Raw genomic sequence first — 22824 nt, 5'->3', positions numbered from 1 at the left:
AGTGTTGAACACTGTGGGTAAACACAAAGAACAAAAAGACACAGACCCTTGCTTTCCAGAGCTTATTTTAAGAGAAAATTTGGAAGAGCTAGAAAATAGAAGTGGAAAAAGGGAGTCAGCAGAAAGCTGATCAGAGAAAAACAAGATCAGAGGGTGGGAATAGAGGGTGCAGATATAAAGGAACAGCTTTGTCCTGGTTGTGCTGGGTGCACAATGGCTAACTCTATGCTATCCTTGCTCACAAGGAACTTTCTGTCTAGGTGAGTGGCTTATACTTTAGAAGGGAAGAAGGAGCATTAATGATTGGTCCCATCTGGAATTCTTCTCTTAGAAATTGACCCGTGTTCCTCTGTGGCAGTCTTACTATAAATTATGAGTTCTTACAGTGTTTTCTTCTAAAGATGGAGTCTTAGTCTATTAGAGCTGCTGTAACAAAAATGTCATAAATTGTATAGATTATAAATAACAGAATCTTATTTCTCATGTCCTGGAGGCTGGGAAGTGCAAGATCAAAGTATTGGTAGATTGGTGTCTGGTGAGTGCCAATTTCCACGTTCATAGAAGGCACCGTCTCACTGTATCCTCCCACGGTGGAAAAGGAGCTAGCTAGCTTTCTGAGGTCCCATCAATAAAGGCATTCATCCCATTCATGAGGACTTTGCCCCCATGACCTAATTACCTCCCAAAGGCCCCACCTCCTAATGTCATCACCTTGGGGATTAGGATTTTGCCATACAAATTTTGTGGGGAGACAAACATTCAGACCATATCAGAGCCCTCAAGCCTGGAACACACACATTGATGCAGTTCTTAGAGAGGTCAGTACTTCATATATCCCAGCATTTTCTGTGAAAATAATAAATCATGGTCTCTGGAGTAAATCCTTTCTAAAGCGTTACAACTATGTAGGAGTCTCAGTGTTCACATTATTATTCAGCAGAAACACCAAACGAATGTATAATAAATGTAGCACTTATTCAGTTTACATATATGTATTAGAAATAAGCCTATTTTAAAAAATTGTAACCAAAATGTGGTTTGACCTTATTTAAATATTTTCTATCTTTTTAGTTATATATTAACATATATTTTCCATTTTAATTTCCAATGCTCTGGGGTATATGATGAATGTCCAATATAGCACAAAGCAGTAAATTTCTCTTTATTGTTGTTATTTATTGTTGAGACATGCTTCATTAAACAGTCCCTGTCTTGTTACTGAAACAACTTAGTATGGTTTTGCACAACTAATGGTTTTCATCAGCATTCATCATTGAATTGTTTTCCACCTAAGAAATTGGGTTGGTGTTTTAAATGTTGTCTATGTTAGAATGGGCAATTATATTACCAAAAAGGTAGATGGGTAAGTTTTAGGAAGAAGCTAATTTAAATCAGTCAATAAAATGGTCTCTGTAGAGAGTTGCATGGTACTTGTAGAAATCTACTGGTTATGCTTTTATTTAGGAGGTTAAATATCTATTATTTTCTCTGAAACTTGTCAATCAGAAAGAAATACAACATTAATTTTGGCTTGCAATGATTAGAATGGGCATTTTTTTCTTTTGTGAAGGAAAGTGCAATGAGCTAAGATCCAGGAGTATTATAGTCTAGCTGAGTTATCTATGACCCTCCACAGCCTCATCAATAAAATGACAGAAGGGCTGATATCTTTTCTCTAAATTTCCTTCAAATTCTGATGCTTTATAGTTATCAAACTATTTATTTTTACCACAAAATATCCCTTTCATATGTTAAAAAGGAATGAAGACACACAGAGAATTAGCTTACCAAAAAGCATTAGGAGGGAGTCTCCTATAATGGAAGGAGAACCCAGCCGGGAATGTGAAGACTAGAGTTCCAGTTTTAGCTCTGTCAATAGCTAGCTTTGTGACCTATTCAGTCTTCCATAAAGTTATTTTCAGTTCTAAGATTCTGTGGGCTCAACCATGAAGTAAAATTCAGCGTAAAGGCATATAACTCTACCTGATATTATTAGGAAATAAACTTTGGACATAGGAAGATGTAGGGAAACGTGGGTGTGATGAATTTTGTTTTTTTCCTTAGCATCTACCTTGTTAGGTAGGTGTTAAAAACTACATACATAGCTTTCTAGATTACTTTTGACATGACTTTGTTGAGGTTTGAACAGGTGTAGGATCATTACCCTGACCCCGTAAATCCTCTCTGAGTTTGGAACTGGTTGAGAAATTGTCAAGAGTCAGATAGTTCAGGATTAAATGATCAGCTATTAACATTGGATTTGTGTGTGAGCTTAGATGCTTCCTAAGTAGTGGAAAATTGAATTGTTTCTGTTTTTCCTTAAGCTTATGCTTTGGGATAATCCATCAGAACAACGTAAAGAAGGCCAACTTAGATCGTTACTGCCTCATCTCTACTGAACCCTAGTAGAGGAGACAGGGGGATAAGGTGCTCCAAGAAGGAAGTTTGAGCCTTGACCCATGTATATTTACTACATTAAGTTTAGGATCTAGAAGAGAAGGCCAGTGGCAATGAGAGAAGAGGGGAATTCACTACAAACAATTGGGATTTGTGGTCTGGAAGAAGTATGGATCTGAATACAGACCTCTGTAAAGATATTGTTAGTTCACCGTTTCTTGGAGGCCTCAAAATATTTGTCACCAGGGCCTGTTGCCCTCATAAAAGACCCCTATTCTGTACATATCTTAGTGACTATAAAGGGGCTGAGCCATACTTCCAGTGTCTTGTTTTAATCTCCCCAATTACCTGTGTCTCTCCTCCTCATTTAAAAAACACAGAAGATATGTGAGGACTCTAGAGGAAGTGTTATTCCAGAAGCGCCTTCTTGGAAACATGATACTAGGACATTGGCAGTTTTCCCTAACAGACTTTCTTATCTTTCTGCTTGTGGCAGCAAATATTTATTAGAAATACATTTTTTCCTATTAACATTAAAGCTGAATATACTCAAGGCAAGCTGATGTCCATAAACAATTATGCATCAGTTAGCCAGAAATTTTTTTTCTGACTCTTGGGTGTTAATCTGGGGAAAACATATTAATTCTTGTTTAAGGATTCTATAGAAGTGTTCTGGTCTTCTAAAAGGTCCTTGTAAGAATGAATTAGTATAAGGTTTGCTCATGAAGCTCAAAGGGCTGTTTAGAAATCTTCAGATCATAGTGAGATTTGTTTCTCTGGGGGAACTAACCTAATACACTGCTAATCACTGTTGCCCTAGTTTCTTCTTTACAAAAGTTTTGGACTGTCATATTTGGTTTTATATTATATCATGCTAGATTAGCTTTCTTGCATGTAGAAGAAATCCTGGGAGCTTTGATGATGATGGCAAAAATACTGATGCCTTGGTGTAGCAGTTGTGTAAATATGGTGTAGCCTAGAGAAAAAGGACAGCTCTCATTCTCCCAAATGTCCCTTTACCTGTCTTTGTGAATATACTTTATAAATAATCTCCCTCATTCTCCTATATACATCAGAAAAGATAGGATTAGAATTGTGTCAGAGCTGGGCAAGAATACTAAGCGATGTTGGTGACTAGAAGACCAGGAAGACAATGAAATAGAAAGGTATCTAGAAATCTAAAGGCTAGAAATAAGGTAAAATCTAAAATAAAACTAGGATTTGTGCTAGCAAAGCAGAGCTGACCACCAATTCAATTACCAAAATCTGTGGCTATTGCTTTTTGACAACACTGAAAAACTACACAAGTAGTCTTGCAGTGCATCAATTAAATGCAAAGAAAAACCATAAAGCTAAGTGCTATTCCAGATGTGTGGAGGATGGAGAAGACAAAGCCCTGTTTTTTTTTTTTTTTTTTTTTTTTTTGCAAGTTTTTAACTTTATTTTTTTATTTATTTTTTTTTTATTATACTTTAAGTTTTAGGGTACATGTGCACATTGTGCAGGTTAGTTACATATGTATACATGTGCCATGCTGGTGGTATATCTCCCAATGCTATCCCTCCCCCCTCCCCCCACCCCACAACAGTCCCCAGAGTGTGATATTCCCCTTCCTGTGTCCATGTGACCTCATTGTTCAATTCCCACCTATGAGTGAGAATATGCGGTGTTTGGTTTTTTGTTCTTGCGATAGTTTACTGAGAATGATGGTTTCCAATTTCATCCATGTCCCTACAAAGGACATGAACTCATCATTTTTTATGGCTGCATAGTATTCCATGGTGTATATGTGCCACATTTTCTTAATCCAGTCTATCATTGTTGGACATTTGGGTTGGTTCCAAGTCTTTGCTATTGTGAATAATGCCGCAATAAACATACGTGTGCATGTGTCTTTATAGCAGCATGATTTATAGTCCTTTGGGTATATACCCAGTAATGGGATGGCTGGGTCAAATGGTATTTCTAGTTCTAGATCCCTGAGGAATCGCCACACTGACTTCCACAATGGTTGAACTAGTTTACAGTCCCACCAACAGTGTAAAAGTGTTCCTATTTCTCCACATCCTCTCCAGCACCTGTTGTTTCCTGACTTTTTAATGATTGCCATTCTAACTGGTGTGAGATGATATCTCATAGTGGTTTTGATTTGCATTTCTCTGATGGCCAGTGATGATGAGCATTTTTTCATGTGTTTTTTGCAAAAAAAAAACACAAAGCCCTGTTTTTATTACTATCTTGAGCTGGCTTGCCTGGGTTAGAATCTTGGCTTCTCATGTTATCTTGGATAAATTGTTTAAAGTATTATATCTGTGTTTTAGTTTCATCATCTCTAAAATGAGGTTAAAAATAGTACCTACTCTTCTAAGAATGTATATTTTGGCTGGGGTATGGTAAAGTTAGTGCAGCCGCAAGAGAAAACAAGAACAAGGCTTAGAAAGGAATTTATTCTACTCACAGGGCCCAGTGAGGTAGTCACCACACACCATGCAGCACCACAGGGGGAAAGCACCAGTGTCAGTCAAGAGCCAGAAGACAGGAACAAGGGGAAAGTCTAGGCCAGAGCCTTTCTTGAGGTTTCTGTGCGAAAAGGAAGGCAGAGCAGAGTAAACAGTTTAGGATTGGCCAGTTTGAATAATTCCAGAGGACTTTGGGCTATAAGTGTGATCTCTAGTTGCCTGGTAACTGGGAAGATTTAGGGCAAGGGAAATATTGGTGTGGTGTGTGAGAGTTAGATAAGGAGTTTGGGGCTGTAGATTCAGGATTGGTTGGTTTGTACGTGAGAGCTGTGCTCTCAGCTAAGACCTTCGCCGACTCTCAGACTTAGCCAGCTCTAGGGAAGATAGTCTCTTTCTGGGTCTGTAAGGCCACCAGATTCTAGAGCATCAAGAACTATAGAAATTAAGAAAATGTAGTTTAATAAAGTTGGCCCTGTTTTGAATGGATGCCTCACAGACGAATACAGAATCCAAGAAATCACAGCATACCTACCTTATTGTGAGGTTTAATGATTTAACACATACATAGTTGAATGACCCAGACTGGTCGCATGTCCCCAGTCTAACTGCATGAGAGGTTGGGGCATAGAGAGGAGCACATAGAATACTTGAGGAACACGGCTATCTGTGCTGTGCAGATGGGGCTCAGAACAACTATGCTTTGTAGAGCATATAGAAGAGTTTGGAAAGCCACTGGGATACTTTAAACAATTGGCTGTGGTGAGTGCTATATTGTACAGAATAATTAAGTTGAAACAATATATATATCTACATGATTTTCAAGCAGCTAATTTTATAAAATGTGCTTGTAAGTATATAGAGCATCAAATGGACTAAAAGTTATATATAGAATTTTAAACATTTTAACTGGTTTGATTGGCCTTTTGTTGATATCCCGGATGAAAAACAGGGCACAAAAGAAAATGCACTAATAAGGGATGTTTTATTTTACATCTAGATAGAGATCAGTAGTTACTTTGGTTGAGACATGTTGGAGACAGCCATGCTGCCTGTAGGAGGGTAATGTGAGCCTTTAGGAAGCCATGGATGTGACACTGTGAAGGACAAGTTTTGCCATCGCTGCCACCTTGCCTGTGAAACTGGGTTAAATGGTGGTGGTGGGGAATGGATGGGTTTTGGCCTGGAATCTATAAGACCTGAGTGTGGATCTGTCTTTGCCACTTCTTAGCTATGTGACTTTGAGCCATTCCCTATGTAAGATGGAGACAACAATGATTTGCCAACCTGGTGGTAGGGTTTCAGGAGATGTTTATGAAAGTATTTCCAGAGGGAGCTCATTTCCACTCTCCTAGTTCTGTTTCTATCATAATGGCTGCCCCACAGGTATCCCAAATTTCATACAAACTTCACTAGGAAAGTAGATATTTCACTCTTGCAATTCTTATGTTGTTTCATTGTGTATGTAAATGGATAAAAGTTTAGGCTTTGCATTGTCTGACTTTACTTCTCTAAGAGTTAGTTTACTCATCCTTAAAATGATGATGATAATAGCATCAACCTAATGGGTAGTTACGATAATTAAATGCAGTTACACAAGTAGGACACTCAGTTCCTGACACATAACAATCACTCAATAAATGGTTGCTGTTATTAGTTTCATTTCATTACACATGAAGGACTTTGATCTGCACTTCTGAGATTTAGATGCAAAATGATCTATGACTCATTAGCAGAATCAGTGAGAAAATAAGCAGAATGAGTGACTAATGTTAAGCAGAAACTATTGGTCAAAGGAACTGCTATGAAAGGACAAATGAATCTTCTATATCTTCAGCAAGCCTCTACTATAGTTCAGGGTGTTTCATAGAGAAACTATACCACTAATAAAAAGCTATTGATGTTTTGTAATTCTAAAAAAAAATGCCACCAAATTCCTTACATATCTTGATTCACAATGGACTTTTATTGTTACATTGGCAACTTAAAGTAAAAATAAAAGAGCTATTGTTTCACTTAGATGGAAATTATTTAAGAAAAAAATACTCTGATGACTGTTCAGTTATATAACTAACAAGCATCTATTCATTGGGCACTGAAGTAGGTATCTCAGGAGATAAAATGTCAATAATAACTAATATTTGCCATGAAAAAATGTATTCAAAGCAATCAGACCAGGCTGGTACTGAGAGCCCCAAAATGTTAATTCTTCCTTATTCCTCCTGAGGAAATTTTAAGTGATTTGGGGGGATAAGACATATGAAAAATAAGGCTTAATACAAGAAACAGTTAAAAGAAAACAAAAACAAACCTTATCACTTGAGTAGAGCCTGTAGGGAATGACATAGGATTTCCACGGTTCATCCTCAAGAAAAGCTTCTAGGGGTGGTGGGATTTTAATGTTCCTGGGAGCAATAGAAATTGTGAGATAATGCCTGGTAATTACCATAAACTTGAAGCCAAATAGCTGGAAAAACATGTTCCAGGACATTGCAGATCAAATCATATTTCTACAAAAAGAATCTGCTGGATGTTCAGCTGACAGAACATCAACCATAAAAGGATAGTTTAATGGATTTCAATCATTATCTAAACACAAAATCATAGAGCCAAGTTTATGTGCATTGTTAATCATATGCTGTGAATCCGGTAAAAGAAAATGTAATACAAGCATCAGATGAGATGTTTTTTCTTTTCTGATTTTTAAATGGTAACATTTTATTTTTGAGAATCATTAAAAAAGAGTGATTGCTTGGAACAGCCATCTAAGGGAAGTCCATTCTCTTTGTAAGGAAACAAAATGGTGCTCCGGTGGAAGAGCTCTGGAAACAGTGAGTGGTTCACAGAGCTACTGAATTCCTTGCTTTTGCTAATACTCAAATTTTAAAAGAAAACATGTCCTAATCCAAGGATTCTTGTGATATATTTGTGTTGGGGTGTGTGTGTGTGTGTCTAAATTTTAAGTCACTTTTCCCATTTTAAATTATACAATCACTTAGTTGTTTCCTGAACTATTTTAAATCAACTAGTTTTCTTTGAAAATATTTTTTTAAAAAATAGATCTTGCAGACTTAAGAAAATAAGGGTATTCCTTAAGGTAGATGGTGTAAAATAAATAAAATCAGTAGATTTCTAACACGTTCTTGAATAGAAAACACAAAGGGAAATTATCCCATTTACATTTATAACTAAGCAACATTTAATATCTAGAAATAGTCTTAAGAAATGTAAAATGAACAAGATATCTAAAATTATAACATTTTATATGATAATAAAAGATTTGAGAACATTACAAAACATTTGATCAAGTGGGGAGACACAATTTAGAAAAAGTAGGCTTTATTTTTTTAAAAGAGATCAATTCTGTTTGAATTTATTCTATTTGCATTGTAATATCAATCAAAATTCTCATTTGCTATGGGAAGATGGTGAGGAGATTGATAAAATGATTTCAAATTTTACTTTGAAGAATAAACATGCAAGAACAGCTAGAAGAATTCTGAAAAACAAAAATATGAAGAATGAGCCTTGCCTTGTCAGGTGTTAAGATGTACCACAAAAACACTGAAGTTAAAACAATGTGGAACTGGCTAGGAAATAGATGGTTGAGAAACAAAACATCTAACCTCAGATCCAAATATGTATAGGGATATTTAGTACATAATAAAGTTAGCATTTTGAATCAGTAGGGAAAAATGCATTAATGAATAAATGCTTATCCAATATGTAATAATTTGGGGAAACACATCATTCCTACAGTGTTCTTTACATAATTTGTACTTGTTTTAAAAGCCTGTAAAACTAACAGCAGAAAATATAATTAGATTTTAAATGTAATATTAGGGTGGGAAGGCCTTTGTAAGCATAACACAAAAAAACTGAAACAATAAAAAACAAGATTGACAAATGTAAATATAAAAATTACATCTATTCATGAGGTCAGGGGCTCGAGACCATCTGGCCAACATGGTGAAACCCTGTGTCTACTAAAATACATAAAATTAGCCGGGCGTGGTGGTGCATGCCTGTAGTCCCAGCTACTCTGGAGGCTGAGGCAGGGGAATTGCTTGAACCCGGGAGGCGGAGGTTGCAGTGAGCCGAGATGTGCAACTGCACTCCAGCCTGGTGACAGAGTAAGACTCCTGTCTCAAAAAATAAAATAAAATGTACTTCTATATCAGATAAACAGTCCAAGTGAGGTTGAAAGACAAATGACCAGTAGAAAAAAGCATTTTTCATGTATGTGATACAAAGAGGCCTATTATTCTTAATGTACAAAAATCTCTTACAAATCAATAAGAGTTTACATCTCAATAAAAAATGTACAGCAAAAATACAGCATACACCAAAAGCACTTTGTTCAAGATAATTAATGAGACACCAAGATCTGAAGAGGAGGAGAACTAATATTGCACTTAAGAGATAAAATATAAATCAGAATTGTTGGTAGTGGAATAATGAAATATTTTTGTTATGGTGAAAAGTGTTTCAAACTTTGCTACATTGTTTACAGAAATACCTGTGTTAGATACTGAATGTGATTCTAATCGTCACTAAAGATCTTTTAAAATTAAACTTTTTTTTTTAACTGACAAAGAGGGCATTTTTAGTTCATATAACTGAAAAGTCCAGAGAATATACTACTTTCAGACACAGTTGAATCCAGGGTCACAAACTTTGTCATTAAGACTAAAGTCTTTGCATCTTTTGGTTTTGCTTTCCTTTGTACTACATTCTCTGACTGGCACATTTGATGTGGTGGGCCTGTTGGTTGGAGCTTTTACTTAACAATACTTAGCAACTTCAGCAAAAAGGGCTTCTCCTTTGTTATAGTTTAGTAAAACCCATAGGTTTGAGTATACTGCACCAACTTAAATCATATGACTATTCATGAACCAATCACTATGGTCAAAAAGATAGACTATGCTCATTGATCGGGTCTGAATTACAGGTCCACCTACTAAGTCCAAGGTTGGCTTTGAACATCTGAACCACATGGACTGAAAATAAGGAAAAGTGGCTGCAAGAAACATTAGGGTGTTGTTATAAAAAGAGGAAATCAATGCTGGGCAGAAGGTTTTTGATTTTCAGATAATTGTAGACTTGTATGCAGTTATAAGAAATAATACAGAGTGATCCTTTTATCTAATTTTTCCCCAATGATAAAATCTTATAAAATGATAGTACCATATCACAACCAAGATATTGACATTGATACAGTTAAGATACAAACAGTTTCCTAATCACAAGATTCTTTATGTTGCCCTTTTAAAGCCATATCCACTTCCTTTCTATCCTTATGCCATCCTAAACCTCTGGAAGCCACTAATCTGTTCTACAGTTTCAAAATTTTGTCATTACGAAAGTATTATTATATAAATAGAATCACACAGTTTGTAATTGTCATTTGGGAAATGGCTTTTTTAATTCAGTATGATTCTTTGGAGAGTCATCTAGGTTGCTGAGTGTACCAATAGTTTGTTCTTTTTATTGTTGAGTGGTATTCTATGGTATAGATGTACTGCAGTTTAACTATTTACCTGCTGCAAAACATCTGGGTTGCTTCCATTTTTTGGCTATTACTCATAAAGCTACTATAATCATTGGTATACAGTCTTCTGTATAAACATACATTTTCATTTCTCTGGGATAAATGTCAAAGAGTAAAATAAAGGTGGATTTAAGTGACGGTTATTCCATCACAAAGAACTTCTCCAAAAATTTTTTAGACTTCTTCATAAAGATAATTCCCCTTTGACTTCAGCTGAAGGGCTGATTACAAAGATAGAGTTAAGCAACCAAAGAAAAAGTATTTGTAGAGTTTCTGAAATAGTGTGGATGAGCAAACAGTTGAATGGAGAATCCCTAGCTTTAATTCCCTTAATCATTCCTTAAGTTGATATGCTAAAGCAATTTCAAGCAAAATTCCATGAAGCATAAAGACTTCCTTGGAAGCTTTGAGGTTTGACAAATGCCAGCTGGACCATCTCAGAACTTTCGATGATACCCTTTAAAGTAATAGCTATGTGAATGAGTTCGAAATTCTTTTTATTATATGCTTCTTCTAAGTGCAATAATTTAAAAAATAATAAAAAAAATCATAGGAATACTTTAGGTAGAGCTATGATTTAAACTTAGTTTTATATTTAAAAAATCATTTTGCCCTCCTTTGGTTTACTTGTAGGAAAGAATGATTTTTTATTTTAGGATTGAGAATCATTGCAGTCTGATAATAAATGTTTTTGAGAAGTAATTTATTATAGTAGATTATGAGTTTTACTCTCCTGCAGTTGAATCATACCAATACAGAATTTTAAAACATCTTTATTTGAGCAGAACACATTCCTAAAGAGACCCAGGTAAGCTGACTGACAAACCGTATGTAGTTTGCATCCACTTCCATAAAACAATTTTATTATAGGACCTCATACGCTTCAAAAACAGCATAGTAAGTTGTAACAATGTCAGGGAACCTAAATGATACCCACAGCAGTATTATTATAATTTAATATTGGTTGAGCATCAGCAATAAGTAGACATTTTATAAAACACAGCAGGAGAGCTGGTTCCTGTCCTTTAGACAACCATCTTGTATATCAAACTAGTATTGAAGTCTTTTGTTTGTGTATAAAAACAAAGCACAAGAAATTGTCATTTGGGAACATATAGAATGATTAAGTAAAAACTCAACATTTAAATCAACTGTAGCATTGTGCCTTACATATAAGTAGAAAGCGATTAATTTTTGACTGATTTATCTGATTATGGACCACTTATTTAAACTTAACATTTTATCAGCCAGTTCATATCTTTCATTTTATAAAGTGTAATAAATACTATATGCAAAGCTAGGTAGAAAAAAGATATGAAGATAGGGAAGTGTATGCTGTTTGGGGCAATGATGAATGTCCAATGGGACTGCATTGCAGGCATGAAGCAGAAGTTATTGAATAGGCTGCGTTGGCTGCAGGTAATAAAGAACATGACTAACAGTGGCATTTTCATTTTAAATTATTTATAGATTGCAGGCAACCTTTTAAAAATTATACTTTAAGTTGTGGGATACATGTGCAGAACGTGCAGGTTTGTTACATAGGTATACACGTGCCTTGGTGGTTTGTGCACCCATCAACCCATCATCTACATTAGGTATTTCTGCTAATGCTATCCCTCCCCTACCCCTCTACCCACTGACAGGCCCCGGTTTGTGATGTTCCCCTCCCTGTGTCCATGTGTTCTCATTGTTCAACTGCCACTTATGAGTGAGAACATGCCATGTTTGGTTTTCTGTTCTTGTATTAGTTTCCTGAGAATGATGGTTTCCAGTTTCATCCATGTCCCTGCAAAGGACATGAACTCATCCTTTTTATGGCTGCATAGTATTCCATGGTGTATATGTGCCACATTTTCTTAATCCAGTCTATCATTGATGGGCATTTGTGTTGGTTGCAAGTTTTTGCTATTGTAAATAGTGCTGTAATAAACATACGTGTGCATGTCTTTATAGTAGAATGATTTATAATCCTTTGAGTATATACCCAGTAATGGGATTGTTGGGTCAAATGGCATTTCTGGTTCTAGATCCTTGAGCAGTTGCCACACTGTCTTCCACAATGGTTGAACTAATTTACACTCCCACCAACAGTGTAAATGCGTTCCTATTTCTCCACATCCTCTCCAGCATCTGTTGTTTACTGACTTTTTAATGATTGCCATTCTAACTGGTGTAAGATGGTATCTCATTGTGGTTTTAATTTGCATTTCTCTAATGACCAGTGATGATGAGCTTTTCTTCATATGTTTGTTGGCCACATAAATGTTTTCTTTTAAGAAGACATTTATGTTCATATCCTTCACCCACTTTTTGATGGGGTTGTTTATTTCTTGTAAATTTATTTAAATTCTTTGTAGATTCTGGATATTAGCCCTTTGTCAGACGGGTAGATTGCAAACATTTTCTCCCATTCTGTAGGTTGCCTGTACACTCCGATGCTAGTTTCTTTTGCTGTGCAGAAGCTCTTTAGTTTAATTAGATCCCATTTGTCACTTTTGGCTTTTGTTGCCATTGCTTTTGGTGTTTTAGTCATGAAGCCTTTGCCCATGCCTATGTCCTGAATGGTATTGCCTAGGTTTTCTTCTAGGGTTTTTATGGTTTTAGGTCTTACATTTAAGTCTTTAATCCATTTTTCAGTTTTCTGCATATGGCTAGCCAGTTTTCCCAACACCATTTATTAGATAGGAAATCCTTTCCCCATTGCTTGTTTTTGTCAGGAATGTTGAAGATCAGATGGTTGTAGATGTGTGGCATTATTTCTGAGGCCTCTATCCTGTCCTATTGGTCTATATATCTGTTTTGGTACCAGTACCATGCTGTTTTGGTTACTGTAGCTTTGTAGTATAGTTTGAAGTCAGGTAGCATGATGCCTCCTGCTTTGTTCTTTTTGCTTAGGATTGTCTTGGCTATATGGGCTGTTTTTTGTTCTATATGAAATTTAAAGTAGTTTTTTCTAATTCTTTGAAGAAAGTCAATGGTAGGTTGACAGGGATAGCATAGAATCTATACATTACTTTGGTGAGTATGGCAATTTTCACAATGTTGATTTTTCCTATCCATGAGCATGGAATGTTTTTCCATTTGTTTGTGTCCTCTCTTATTTCCTTGAGGAGTGGTTTGTAGTTCTCCTTGAAGAGGTCCTTCACATCCCTTGTAAGTTGTATTTCTAGGTATTTTATTCTCTTTGTAGTAATTGTGAATGAAGTTCACTCATAATTTGGCTCTATTTTTGTCTATTATTGGTATAAAGGAATGCTTGTAATTTTTGTACATTGATTTTGTATCCTGAAACTTTACTGAAGTTGCTTATCAGCTTAAGGAGATTTTGGGCTGAGATGATGGGGTTTTCTAAATATACAATCATGTCATCTGTAAACAGAGGCAATTTGACTTCCTCTCTTCCTATTTTAATACACTTTATTTCTTTCTCTTGCCTGATTGCCTAGCCAGAACTTCCAATACTGTGTTGAATAGGAGTGGGGAGAGTGGGCTTCCAGTTTTTGCCCATTCAGTATGATATTGGCTGTGGGTTAGTCATAAATAGCTCTTATTATTTTGATGTATGTTCCATCAATACCTAGTTTATTGAGAGTTTTTAGCATGAAGGGGTGTTGTATTTTGTTGAAGGCCTTTTCTGCATCCATTGAAATAATCGTGTGTTTTTTGTCATTGGTTCTGTTTATGTGATGGATTATGTTTATTGATTTGCATATGTTGAACCAGCCTTGCATCCCAGGGTGAAGCCAACTTGATCATGGTGGATAAGCTTTGTGATGTGCTGCTGGATTCAGTTTGCCAGTATTTTATTGAGGATTTTTACATTGACGTTCTTCAGGAATATTGGCCTGAAATTTTCTTTTTTTGTTGTTGTTGTGTCTCTGCCAGGTTTTGGTATCAGGATGATGCTGGCATCATAAAATGAGTTAGGGAGGAATCCCTCTTTTTCTGTTGACTGGAATAGTTTCAGAAGGAATGGTACCAGCTCTTCTGTGTACCTCTGGTAAAATTCGGCTGTGAATCTGTCTGGTCCTGGACTTTTTTTGGTTGGTAGGCTATTAATTACTGCTTCCATTTCAGAACTTGTTATTGGTCTATTCAGGGATTGGACTTCTTCCTTGTTTAGTCTTGGTAGGGTGTATGTATCCAGGAATTTATCCATTTCTTCTAGATTTTCTAGTTTATTCGCATGGAGGTTTTTATAGTATTTTCTGATGGTAGTTTGCATTTTTGTGGGATCAGTGGTGATATCCCCTTTATCATTTTTATTGTGTCTATTTGATTCTTCTCTCCTTTCTTCTTTACTAGTCTGGCAACTGGTCTATTTTGTTGATCTTTTGAAAAAAACAGCTCCTGTATTCATTGATTTTTTGAAGGGCTTTTTATGTCTCTATCTCCTTCAGTTCTGCTCTAATCTTAGTTATTTCTTGTCTTTTGCTAGTTTTTTAGTTTGCTTGCTCTTGCTTCTCAGTTCTTTTAATTGTGATGTTAGGGTGCCAATTATAGATCTTTTCTGTTTTCTCTTGTGGGCATTTAGTGCTATACATTTCCCACTAAACACTGCTTTAGCTCTGTCCCAGAGATTCTGGTACATTGTGTGTTTGTTCTCATTGGTTTCAAAGAGCTCAATTATTTCAGCCTTAATTTTGTTATTTACTCAGTAGTCATTCAAGAACAGGTTGTTCAGCTTCCATGTAGTCATGTGGTTTGAGTGAGTTTCTTAATCATGAGTTCTAATTTGATTTCACTGTGGTCTGAGAGACTGTTTGTTATGATTTCCATTCTTTTGCATTTGCTGAAGAGTGTTTTACTTCCAATTATGTGGTCAATTTTAGAATAAGTGTGATGTGGTGCTGAGAAGAATGTATATTCTTTTGATTTGGGGTGGAGAGTTCTGTAGATGTCTATTAGGTCCATTTGGTCTAGAGCTGAGTTCAAGTCCTGAATATCCTTGTTACTTTTTTGTCTCATTGATCTGTCTAATATTGACAGTGGGGTGTTAAAGTTTCTCATTATTATTGTGTGGGAGTCTAAGTCTCTTTGTAGGTCTCTAAGATCTTATTATATGAGTCTGGGTGCTCCTTTTTTGTCATTTTTTATCTTTGTTGGTTTAAAGTATGTTTTATCAGAGACTAGGATTGCAACCCCTGCTTTTTTTTTTCTTTCCATTTACTTGCTAAATATTCCTCCATTCCTTTATTTGCATGTGAGATGGGTCTCCTGAATACAACACACTGATGGTTCTTGACTCTTTATCCAGTTTGCCAGTCTGTGTCTTGGGGCATTTAGCCCGTTTACATTTAAGGTTAATATTGTTATGTGTGAATTTGATCCTGTCATTATGATGCTAGCTGGCTATTTTGCCCATTAGTTGATGCAGTTTCTTCACAATGTCAATGGTCTTTACAATTTGTTATGTTTTTGCAGTGGCTGGTACCAGTTGCTCCTTTCCATGTTTAGTGCTTTCTTCAGGAGCTCCTGTAAGGCAGGCCTGGTGGTGACAAAATCTCTCAGCATTTGCTTGTCTGTAAAGGATTTTATTTCTCCTTCACTTATGAAGCTTAGTTTGGCTGGATATGAAATTCTGGGTTGAAAATTCTTTTCTTTAAGAGTGTTGAATATTGGCCCCTACTTACTTCTGGCTTGTAGGGTTTCTGCAGAGAGATCCACTGTTAGTCTGATGGGCTTCCCTTTGTGGGTAACCCGACCTTTCTCTCTGGCTGCCCTTAACATTTTTCCCTTCATTTCAACCTTGGTGAATCTGATGATTGTTTGTCTTGGGGTTGCTCTTATTGAGTAATATCTTAGTGGTGTTCTCTGTATTTCCTGAATTTGAATGTTGGCCTGCCTTGCTAGGTTGGGGAAGTTCTCCTGGATAATATCCTGAAGAGTATTTTCCAACTTGGTTTCATTCTCCCCATCACTTTCATGTACACCAATCAAATATAGGTTTGGTCTTTTCACATAGTCCATATTTTCTTGGAGGCTTTGTTCATTCCTTTTCATTCTTTATTCTCTAATCTTGTCTTCATGCTTTATTTTATTAAGGTGATCTTCAATCTCTGATATCCTTTCTTCTGCTTGATCAATTTGGCTATTGATATTTGTGTATGCTTCACAAAGTTCTCGTGCTGTGTTTTTCAGCTCCATCAGGTCATTTATGTTCTTCTTTAAACTAGTTATTCTAGTTAGCAATTCCTCTAACTTTTTTTCAAGGTTCTTAGCTTCCTTGCATTGGGTTAGAACATGCTCCTTTAGCTCGGCAGAGTTTGTTATTACCCACCTCCTGAAGCCTACTTCCTTCAGTTGGTCAAACTCATTCTCCATCCAGTTTTGTTCCCTTGCTGGCAAGGAGTTGTAATCCTTTGGAGGAGAAGAGGCATTTTGGTTTTTGGAATTTTCAGCCTTTTTTTGTGCTGGTTTTTCCTCATCTTCCTGGATTTATCTATCTTTGGTCTTTGATGTTGGTGACCTTCAGATGGGATTCCTGTGTGGACGTCCTTTTTGTTGACATTGATCCTATTCCTTTGTGTTTGTTAGTTTTCTTTCTAACAGACCTCTCTGCTGCAGGTCTGCTGCAGTTTGCTGGAGGTCCACTCCAGACCCTGTTTGCCTGGGTATCACCAGCGGAGGCTGTAGAACAGCAAAGATTGTTGCTGTTCCTTCCTCTGGAAGCTTCATCTTAGAGGGGCTCCTGCCAGATGCCAGCTGGAGCTTTCCTATATGAGGTGTCTGCTGACCCCTGCTGGGAGGTTTCTCCCTGTCAGGAGTCACGGGGTTCAGGGACCCACTTGAGGAGGCAGTCTGTCCCTTAGCAGATCTCAAGGGCTGTGCTGGGAGATCTGCTGCTCTTTTCAGAGCCATCAGGCAGGAACATTTAAGTCTGCTGAACCTGTGCCCACAGCCACCCCTTCCCCCAGGTGCTCTGTCCCAGGGAGATGGGAGTTTGATCTATAAGCCCCTGACTGGGGCTGCCACCTTTCTTTCAGAGATGCCCTGCCCAGAGAAAAGGAATCTAGAGAGACAGTCTGGCTACAGTGGCTTAGCCAAGCTGTGGTGGGCTCCGCCCAGTTCAAACTTCCTGGCCGCTTTGTTTACACTGTGAGGGGAAAACCACCTACTCAAGCCTCAGTAATGGCAGACGCCCCTCCTCCCACCAAGCTCCAGCATGCCAGATTGACTTCAGACTGCCCTGCTGGCAGAATTTCAAGCCAGTGGATCTTAGCTTGCTGGGCTCCCTTGGGGTGGGATCCTCTAAGCTAGACCACTTGGCTCCCTGACTTCAGCCCCCTTTCCAGGGGTGTAACTTTTTCTGTCTTGCTGGTGTTCCAGGCACCACTGGAGTATGAAAAAATTTCCTGCAGCTAGCTCGATGTCTGCCCAAATGACCGCCCAGTTTTGTGCTTGAAACCCAGGGCCCTGGTGATGTAGGTACCGGAGGGAATCTCCTGGTCTGCAGGTTGCGAAGACAGTGGGAAAAGCATATTATCTTGGCCAGGGTGCACTGTTCCTTACAGCACAGTCCCTCAGGGCTTCCCTTGGGTAGAGGAGGGAGTTCCCTGACCCCTTGTGCTTCCCATGTGAGGTGACATCCCACCCTGCTTCAGCTCACTCTCCATGGGCTGCACCCACTGTCTAACCAGTTCCAGTGAGATGAGCTGTGCATCTCAGTTGGAAATGCAGAAATCACCCACCTTCTGCTTTGATCTCGCTGGGAGCTACAGACCGGAGCTGTTCCTATTCAGTCATCTTGCCAGCCACAATCCAACAGTGGCTTTAATAAATAAGGAATTATTTTTTCCTACAGAGCAAGAAGTAAGAATATAGAAAATTGCTGGCATTGCTCCTATTGTTCATGATGCTGTCAAGGATATAGGCTCTTTCTACCTTGCATTCTCCTTCCTTCATTTGCTGGCTTTTTCCCCTTTGGCTGAAGGCCCCATGGTTTTTAATATGGCTACCACAACACCAGGCATCATATCCATGCAGGAAGAAGAAGAAAGAGGGAAGGGGAGAGTCCAGCTCCACTGGTCTCTTTTATTAGAAAATATCCCTCCTAGTTGCAAAGGAGAGTGAAAAAATGACTATATGACAAAGGGAAAGAACACTGTGATTATCACCTTAGAATGGTTGTTCATCACCTCCTAGAGATGAGCACATTGCGCTTGTATACAGACAAGTTCTGATAGCAGAAACAGGGGAGATTAGTCATTGATTGGCAGTTTTTAGTCTTCCACTGTGGAGGAAGAAAATGGAATTGGTGGCAGTCTTGAAGGCCTTTTTGGTAGGTTTAGGAGTTTCAGCTTTATCAACAAATATGTAGTATTTTGTATGTGTCTCCAGTAATTGAATGTGTGTGTTGTCATAAACCATATGATATTTCAAGAGTTTTAGGTTGAGTTACGTTCATAAAAATTTTTGATCATATTCTAGTTTTATGTACTAGAAAAAATACTTGTCAAATAGGCCTTACATAGGGAGAGTTTTTACAACTTACTTAGAAAAATTACAAGAAATGGTGGACCTATTTATCCACCAGAAGCCGGATGTATCCTGGAGCAGCCTATATGGTTTCAGAATTTCATCCAAATTTGATGCAAGGAGATGCAAGTACTCTCTACAACCTGGCAGTGCCAAGTCCCCCAATACATGCCCTTAGTAGGATTTGTGAACACTCAGCTGACAAGTATATACTCAGTGTCTCATGTCTAAATGTGACACAAAAACAGCAATGAGATGCTTTTGGAATGACATCTCATCTCATACACAGAATTTGCCTGACTATATGTAATTATGTTAATACTTCAAGTGTTCATTTAATTATCTTTCTGTTAAAATGTATTTAACTTATCATTAAAGTACCAATAATCTTTAGACCAATAAAGTAGATAGTAGGAGGTCTAAAATACAATGATTTATACTATTTTGGAAAAGCAAAATCCCTTTAAAGAAAGTGTTACAAATAAAATTTCTTTAACAGTTTAATCAGGTATTTTCCTACTTAGTGAATATTTATGCGTATGGAAATTCATCACAGGATTGCTTTTATGTCTTTGCTTCTAACACGTGGTGCTAAATTTTAGTGATTATGTAGATTGGTTAAAGTTTTGACCTTTTGGAGGTTTGTTTTCTTGTTGTTGTTATTGATTTTAATTACTTTGTAATAAATTCTAGATCTCTGTAAGATATGTGACCATTATTGGCATCAGTTTGTAAAAGCTATAGGCCCCAGTGGTTTCCTTATATGCAAATGAAAGAATGCAGAGGTATACACAGAGAGATTCAGAGGCATATTCAGGAAAGGGGGAGATCATTACATCTTAACCTATTTCTATTTTACCATGTTCTTTTCCTGTGGGAAAACATGAAAATGTGGTGATTCATTAAGACATGTTAACCAGGAAGTAGAGTCCCTATGGCCATTTCACATCTAGAAGAAAAATTTTATAACTGTTGCTGAATAGATTTAATCAATAGGAACTAAGACTTGAGATAATGACAGATAAACAGAGGTACAAGTACTAGAGATATTGCCGTCAAAAATATCTGGTGATTTTTAACTGACCTCAAAGACCATCTACAAGTATTTTATTAGGATTCCTATGTTGTCATTCTCATATAACAACGTGATACCACCATTTCTTGTAACATTATTCTGCCATATCTACTAGAAATTAAGAATTGTTGGGGGGCTAGCTAATGTGCTAGGTCCAGAATGTACATTTTTGGAGCAATCATATAAGGATCTAGCTATAAGGATTGTGGATCCATATGAATTCTGTAGGTCATCTCAAAATCTCTGCATATCTAACTTTATTTTTTTCTTTTCTTTCTTTCTTTCTCTCTCTCTCTTCCTTTCCTTTCTCTTTCTTTTTCTCTTTCCTCTTTCCTTTCCTTTCTCTTTCCTTTCTTTCCACAGAGTCTAACTCTGTCACCTAGGCAGGAGTACAGTGGCATGAACATAGCTTGCTGCAGCTTCAAACTCCTGTGCTCAAGCGGTTTTCCTGCCTCAGCTTCCTGAGTAACTAGGACTACAGGTGCGTGCCATCATGCCCAGCTAATTTTTGTATTTTTTGTAGAGATAAGATCTTACTATGTTACCCAGGATGGGCTTGAAGTCCTGGCTTCAAGTGATCATCCAGCCTTGGTCTCCTAAAGTACTGGGATTACAGGCATGAGCTACCATGCCTGGCCAGGATATCTAAGTTTTGTGTATAATAACCATATCTCTTATGTTGAGGCTTTTCTCTACTATTATATATAATAGTGTAGAAAAAGGATATATATATATATACATCTCTCTCTCCTTTTGTTTCTGTGATGTATAGATCACTCACTTCAATTTTCTGTGGACAGTTTTTTAAACACAGATGTGTTTTTGTGACTAATGGTGGCTGTTGGGTTGTTAGAGATCCAAAGACAGAATAAAATCACAGGGAGAACCTTCAAGTATTACAGAGCAGGACCAAGTAGATGGTGTCTTTCTCCCTACCTCCATGCTTCCTTCCTCCCTCCCTTCTTTCCTTTGCTTGCTTCTCCTTTCTGGGTAGGCATTTGTAGGAACTGTTTTAGCCTCTAGAATCATACAATATTTGACAAAAGAAAAAAATAAAGATGGAGAGGCTCATAGCTGTAGAATTTGAATTGCTCACTTTTGACTCAATGCACTTTCTAACACTGCTTTTAAGTACTAGGTGACAAAATAAAATGATAGACTATTTTATGGACATATATAGTTTTAGAAAGTATTCGATTGAGTTACAGAATGTTGTCCAGGCAATTAAGAACAGTATTTACCTATGTTCTTTATCTTGTGACTGGTTTAATGGGTCTACCCTGAGAATAGTTCTATTTGATGATACTTTCCCTTAAAAAGATACTAAGATATTTGTAGCTGTACAAAGTAAGTTACTTCTGTTTGAAGAGCACTGGATTCTTTATGAAAGGTGTTGATCCCATTATGATTGTATAATAAACATAAAGATTTTTAAATCACCTTTGTATTCAAGTAGGTAAATGGAAACTCTGCAAAGAATCTGCTTACTACTGGGGATGGAGGTGGGAAGAGCCTTTTTGGAATGATGTGCTACAGAGAAACTTTGCTCTCTGGAGTCCATATATCATTTACAGCAAAAAGAAGAAACACATTGCTTATAGACGAGAGAGTCTTGGATTAGGAATTCATAATGTGCTAGGGGATGCTGATGAAGCTTCTACCTGGAATAATGAATGTGAACTGTGCATTCAGGGTAAAAATAACATTAGTTATGAGATTCTCTAAGTTGCTTGACATGACATGTTCTAACTTATACTTTAAGCTTGCCTGCCTTCAAATATCTCTTAAATAGCAAAGCTATATATAAATGAGCCCATTTATTTTGGATGACTGGTTATAGGAGTAATGCATGCCATTTCCATCATCTTATATGTCTAATTTAGCTGGACTGAAATGATGTTCATCTTTTATGATGGGATTAACATTTGGAAACTCTGCCAGTTGTCTAGATGTTGGCATTCTGTGGTTTGTAGAGCCTGTAGAACTGTCCTCTATTGGGGATGGGAGGCGGGTGGGTGGTTCAGGCTTGATCTACATGAAAATGCACATCACACCTGGTTTGCTCTAGGTGATTATCTGCTAGCTAGTGCGCTTTAGGAGCTGGTTGAAAAGGTGGAGGATGTGTGTGTGTGTGTGTGTATGTGTGTGTGTGTGTGTGTGGAGGGGTAGTTTTGCTTGTCACAGGTCATTTCTTGTTTAGTTGGGCTTGTTGAATCTCCTCATAGAAAACATCCATGTCCTGTTTATCAGGTTTCTTTAAAGTCCTTTTTCTCATTGCTATCCAAAATGCACTACTATTTTCCTGCGTGTCAACATGCCTTCTTTTTTCAGCATGGCAAACAAGGCAGCCTCCCTTCAAATGTATTGCAATTCCTACGGGCAAATATTTTGGTCATCATTTATGTGGGTAATTACAGGTATTCCTTCTGTAATTTATAAAATTATAGGAAGTTTAATTTATCTTTGTTGTGGGTTTCGATTACAGAAAGTTGTCTGACTAGTTCCAGCGCTTTGCTCTCAAATCTGTTGTAATATATTAATTTTCGACTTTAAATTAAAGCTTTATTATTTCTATCACCACAATGGGAATAGATGGGGTAGAAGAGCTTAAATTTAAAAAAGAAATGAGGGTCCTTCAAGCAATTCTGATTTTAGTGTGGCTGAAGTGTTTGTTTTTGCTGTTTTTAAGTCTCTCTACCACCACCCCTGCTCCCTGCCACTGGGATTTAGGAATGACTAGCAGTTTACAGGTCTTAAAAAATATTCATTGTAATAATAAGGGCTGGGTTATTTTTCTCTATTTTCCTACAGTGTGTTAGTTTATAAACAAAAGGATTTTTAAAAAAACAATTAAAATATAAGTA

At 37.2% G+C, this 22824-nt stretch overlaps 1 long non-coding RNA gene across 5 annotated transcripts in view; it reads right to left on the bottom strand.

Moving 5' to 3' along the window:
- LOC109026687 (uncharacterized) overlaps nt 1-22824 on the bottom strand; it is a 217119-nt gene that overhangs the window by 175789 nt on the left and 18506 nt on the right. For 2 of the 5 annotated variants that reach the window (XR_010133448.1, XR_010133446.1), the window contains one exon: nt 4856-4977. The exons of the other annotated variants lie outside the window; for them this stretch is intronic. This is a non-coding gene — a long non-coding RNA (uncharacterized lncRNA). The remainder of the gene's footprint in view (nt 1-4855; nt 4978-22824) is intronic. 5 annotated transcript variants of the gene reach the window in all.

This window comes from Gorilla gorilla, chromosome 3 (assembly GCF_029281585.2).
Source record: "Gorilla gorilla gorilla isolate KB3781 chromosome 3, NHGRI_mGorGor1-v2.1_pri, whole genome shotgun sequence".
Taxonomy (NCBI): Eukaryota; Metazoa; Chordata; class Mammalia; order Primates; family Hominidae; genus Gorilla; species Gorilla gorilla.
Note: the sequence above shows the minus strand (reverse complement) of the source record. Positions and strands in the feature narration are given on the sequence as shown.